Source organism: Eriocheir sinensis, chromosome 40 (assembly GCF_024679095.1).
Source record: "Eriocheir sinensis breed Jianghai 21 chromosome 40, ASM2467909v1, whole genome shotgun sequence".
Lineage (NCBI taxonomy): Eukaryota > Metazoa > Arthropoda > Malacostraca > Decapoda > Varunidae > Eriocheir > Eriocheir sinensis.
In genome coordinates this window covers 16212619-16219001 of record NC_066548.1, presented here as the reverse complement: position 1 = coordinate 16219001, position 6383 = coordinate 16212619, and positions in this window count along the sequence as shown.

Genomic DNA, 6383 nt, shown 5'->3' with positions numbered 1-6383 from the left:
ATTTTGATGATGACTCATTATGTGAACGCAAGATAGAGAGTGAAGGCTAGAGCAAGAACTTCAGACGAATTTGAGACAGGGGTCGGCCCAGAGCCCTTTATTATTTGTGGTGGTGATGGAGGAGACGATGCTAGGGGTAATGGATGCTTGTAGGTACTATTTTATGCTGATAAACTGAGGATACCTGCAGAGAGCGAGGGTGATGAAGTTTACAGGTTTAGAAGATGGAAGGCTGGTATGGAAAAGAGAGGACTGAAGGTTAACATGGATAAAACTAAGGTGATGTAACAGGAAGAGCCCCTGGAATGTGGCTGAAGGCAGGAAGGTATCCAAAAGATGGACCTGCTCTGCTATCTGGGAGAGATGCATGTGGGGCTGGAGCAGAGACAGCAGTGAGAAAAAGAATAGCAGCTAGGTTAAGAAAACGAAGAGACTTAGCAAGCCTGTTGGTCAACAGAAAAATATAAATACCATACCATAGCATGCGTGAGGCTGAGGATATTATACGCAGCAGAGACATAACCAAAGAGAACATAATTAGAAAGAATAATAAGGAGCAGTGACCACAGAATGCTGAGATATATTAAGACATGTGAAAGAGGAAGATAAGGTACAAAACGATTAGGTTATAAGAAGGTATGGTGTTGAAGACGTGTTGAGTGTGCTGGGAAGGTAAAGGTTGAAATGATATAGGCACATCAAGAGGAGTGAGGAGGATCATGTACTAAGAAGAACTGCGAAGGTAGAGGTAGAATGGAGAAAACTAGCAAGAAGACCGAAAAAGACCTAGAGGCGGTGTATGGAATCATGAGAAGGATGAACATCAGGAAGGAGATAGTGTGCGATCTGCCAAATTGGAAGAGGCATAGGCCATCCACCTCATAAGGGATGAAAATAACGTAAAAGAAAAGAATATATATATATATATATATATATATATATATATATATATATATATATATATATATATATATATATATATATATATATATATATATATATATATATATATATATATATATATATATATATATATATATATATATATATATATATATATATATATATATATATATATATATATATATATATATATATATATATATATGTATATATATATATATATATATATATATATATATATATATATATATATATATATATATATATATATATATATTTGTCACACACTCACACACACACACACTCACACACACACACAGACATTTTCCATCCTAAGAGGTGCACGTCACAGCAGCCTGCAGAAAGGCCGGGACAGCTGCCATCACACCCTGTGATGCCAACGAAATAAACATTGGTGGGGATGATACACACAAAAAAAATAAAACACACACACACACACACACACACACACACACACACACACACACACACACACATACATAAATATATATATATATATATATATATATATATATATATATATATATATATATATATATATATATATATATATATATACATATATATATATATATATATATATATATATATATATATATATATATATATATATATATATATATATATATATATATATATATATATATATATATATATATATATATATATATATATATATATATATATATATATATATATATATATATATATATATATATATATATATATATATATATATATATATATATATATATATATATATATATATATATATATATATATATATATATATATATATATATATATATATATATATATATATATATATATATATATATATATATATATATATATATATATATATATATATATATATATATATATATATATATATATATATATATATATATATATATATATATATATATATATATATATATATATATATATATATATATATATATATATATATATATATATATATATATATATATATATATATATATATATATATATATATATATATATATATATATATATATATATATATATATATATATATATATATATATATATATATATATATATATATATATATATATATATATATATATATATATATATATATATATATATATATATATATATATATATATATATATATATATATATATATATATATATATATATATTTATATATATATTTTTTACAGCAAAGGAGACAGCTCAAGGGCACAAAAAAAGTAAACATTAATATAAAAAAAGCCCGCTACTCGCCGCTCCCAAAAAGAATCCAAAGAGGTGGCCGAAAGACAGGTCAGTTTCGGGAGGAGAGGTGTCCTGATACCCTCCTCTTGAAAGAGTTCAATTCGTAGGCAGGAGGAAATACAGATGAAGGAAGATTGTTCCAGAGTTTACCAGCGTGAGGGATGAAAGAGTGAAGATGCTGGTTAACTCTTGCATAAGGGGTTTGGACAGTATAGGGATGAGCATGAATAGAAAGTCGAGTGCAGCGGGGCCGCGGGAGGGGGGGAGGCATGCAGTTAGCAAGTTCAGAAGAGCAGTCAGCGTGGAAATATCGATAGAAGATAGAAAGAGAGGCAACATTGCGGCGGAATTTAAGAGGTAGAAGACTATCAGTATGAGGAGGAGAGCTGATGAGACGGAGAGCCTTAGCCTCCACTCTGTCCAGAAGAGCTGTGTGAGTGGAGCCCCCCCACACATGAGATGCATACTCTATACGAGGGCGGACAAGGCCCCTGTATATGGACAGCAACTGTGCAGGGGAGAAGGACTGGCGGAGACGGTACAGAACGCCCAGCCTCGAGGAAGCTGATTTAGTAAGAGATGAGATATGAAGTTTCCAGTTGAGATTTTGAGTTAAGGATAGACCGAGGATGTTTAGTGTTGAGGAAGGTGATAGCTGGGTGTTGTCAAAGAATAGGGGATAGTTGTTTGGAAGATTGTGTCGAGTGGATAGGTGGAGAAACTGTGTTTTTGAGGCGTTGAAGGACACCAGGTTCTTCTTGCCCCAATCGGAAATAATAGTAAGTCTGAGGCTAAGCGTTCTGCAGCCTCCAGCCTTGAGTCGTTAAGTTCCTGAAGGGTGGGTCTTCTATTAAAAGAAGTTGAATAATGCAGAGTGGAATCATTGGCGTAGGAATGGATAGGACAGTTCGTTTTGGAAAGAAGATCATCAATGAACAACAGAAAAAGAGTGGGAGATAGGACAGAACCCTGTGGGACACCACTGTTAATAGATTTAGGGGAAGAACAGTGACCGTCTACCACGGCAGAAATAGAACGGTCAGAAAGGAAACTGGAGATAAAGGTACAGAGAGAAGGATATAAACCGTAGGAGGGTAGTTTAGAAAGCAAAGATTTGTGCCAGACCCTATCAAAAGCTTTTGATATGTCCAGCGCAATAGCAAAAGTTTCACCGAAACGGCTAAGAGAGGATGACCAAGAGTCAGTTAAGAAGGCTAGGAGATCACCAGTAGAAAGTCCTTTGCGGAACCCATACTGGCGATCAGATAGAAGGTCAGAAGTGGAAAGGTGCTTTTGAATCTTCCGGTTAAGGATTGATTCAAAAGCTTTAGATAGACAAGAAAGTAAAGCAATAGGACGGTAGTTTGAGGGATTGGAGCGGTCACCCTTCTTAGGTACAGGCTGTATGAAGGCATACTTCCAGCAAGAAGGAAAGGTAGATGTTGACAGGCAGAGGCGAAAGAGTTTGACCAGGCAGGGTGACAGCACGGAGGCACAGTTTTTAAGGACAATAGGAGGCACTCCATCAGGTCCATAAGCCTTCTGAGGATTGAGGCCAGAGAGGGCATAGAAAACATCATTTTGAAGAATCTTTATAACAGGCATAAAGGAGTCAGAGGGGGGATGAGTAGGAGGAATATGCCCAGAATCGTCCAGAGTGGAGTTTTAGAAAAGTTTGAGAGAAGAGTTCAGCCTTAGAGATAGATGAGACGGCAGTGTTGCCGTCAGGACTGAGGAGTGGAGGGAAAGATGAAGAAGTGAAGTTGGAGGAGATGTTTTTGGCTAGATGCCAGAAGTCACGGGAAGAGTTAGAGAAAGCAAGGTTTTGACATTTTCTATTAATGAAAGAATTTTTGGTTAGTCGGAGAATAGATTTGGCACGATTTCGGGCAGAAGTGTAAAGTTCATAATTAGCATTAGTTTGCAGGCTCTGGTACCTTTTGTGAGCTACCTCTCTATCATTGACAGCACGAGAACAAGCGTGATTAAACCAAGGCTTTTTAGCGTGAGGAGTAGAGAAAGAACGAGGATAGTATGCCTCCATTCCAGAGACAATCACCTCTGTGATGCGCAGAGCACACACAGAGGGGTCTCTATCCTGGAAGCAATAATCATTCCACGGGAAATCTGAAAAGTACATCCTCAGGTCGTCCCACCGAGCTGAAGCAAAATGGCAGAAGCATCGCCTCTTCGGTGGGTCCAGAGGGTGTACAGGAGCGATAGGACAGGATGCAGAAATAAGATTGTGATCGGAGGAGCCCAACGGAGAGAACAGTTTGACAGAATAAGTAGAAGGGTTTGAGGTAAGGAAGAGGTCTAGAATGTTGGGCCGATCTCCAAGACGGTCGGGAATACGTGTAGGGTGCTGGACCAACTGCTCTAGGTCGTTGAGGATAGCAAAGTTATAGGCTTGTTCACCAGGATGGTCAGTGAAAGAGGATGAAAGCCAAAGCTGGTGGTGAACATTGAAATCTCCTAGGATGGAGATTTCAGCGAAGGGAGAGTGGGTCAAGATGTGCTCCACTTTAGAATTCAAATAGTCAAAGAATTTTACATAGTTGGTAGAGTTAGGTGAGAGATAAACAGCACAGATGTATTTAGTAATAGAATGACAGTGAAGTCTTAACCAGATGGTGGAAAATTCAGAAGAGTCAAGGTCGTGGGCACGAGAGCAAGTGATGTCGTTGCGCACGTAGGCGCAACATCCAGCTTTGGATTGAAATTTAGGATAGAGATAGTTGGAGGGATCAGAGTAGAGATTGCTGTCAGTAGCCTCAGAAACCTGTGTTTCGGTAAGGAAGAGAAGGTGAGGTTTAGAGGAGGAGAGATGATGTTCCACAGAATGAAAATTAGAGCGAAGACCGCGAATGTTGCAGAAATTGAGAAGAAAGAGGTTCGAGGAGTTATCAAGACACATCTCGGGTCGGCAGCCAGAAGGGGAGTCCTCCCTGGGGGAATTTGTGGTCCCCCCCCCAGGCGGGGACTCCGAGGCTTGGTGTATGTGCGCCATTTTGAAATTTTAATTTTGGGAAAAGGTGTATATGTTGTGTGAATGTAGTGTGGTGTGGATAAAGAGGATCTGTCTTTAGAGAGCATGCTGAACTACTCTCCGGAGTTGGTGAGACAATAGGGAAACGGTTAGTGAGGACATGGGAAGGGTCTTTGGAGGGCTTCAGCTCCCTTCTCACCTCCCATATATACCTCACTGGGAGTGCCTTGCCCGTTCAGTAGGTGTCTTCCTACTAGCCATATATATATATATATATATATAGATATATATATATATATATATATATATATATATATATATATATATATATATATATATATATATATATATATATATATATAGATATATATATAGAGAGAGAGAGAGAGAGAGAGAGAGAGAGAGAGAGAGAGAGAGAGAGAGAGAGAGAGAGAGAGAGAGAGAGAGAGAGAGAGAGAGAGAGAGAGAGAGAGAGAGAGAGAGAGAGAGAGAGAGAGAGAGAGAGAGAGAGAGAGAGAGAGAGAGAGAGAGAGAGAGAGAGAGAGAGAGAGAGAGAGAGAGAGAGAGAGAGAGAGAGCGGAGCGTGCAAAAATATGGTGGCCACCAGTAAATGGGCGAAACGGAGGTGGGAAAGAGACCTCTGCGCCAAGTTGTGCGGGCCAGGGGTGGGCAGCAAGACCTGGTGGACCCTTGTTAAGGAAAAGTAAGGCAGCAGCCACTAAGAAACAATCCCTCCCCTCACCAAGCAGGACGGCACCACAGCCACCAGCAGCAGGGAGAAGTCAGAGCTCTTGGCTGACCTTTTCTCTGCCAAGATGTCCGTCGCGAACTCCACCAGACCTCCACCACAACTTCCACAGGAATGCTACCAGACCCTGATAGAGGTTGCGGTACACCGGGAGCAAGTGGAGCGCCTTCTAAGAGCGGTGGACGTCAGGAAGGCCACTGGTCCTGACAACGTTAGCCCACATGTGCTGCGTCACTGCTCCAATGAGCTGGCAGGACCCCTCTCGGAGGTGTTCGGGGCCTGTGTCCGGGAGAACACCTGGCCTTCTATATGGAAGGAGGCTCGCGTGGTGCCGGTTCACAAAAAGCGGGCCAGATCTGACCCTGCCAACTACAGGCCTATCTCCCTCCTGTCTGAAGTTGGAAAAATCTTCGAGAGAATAGTGGTGGAGGCCATCACCCGCCACCTCGAGAA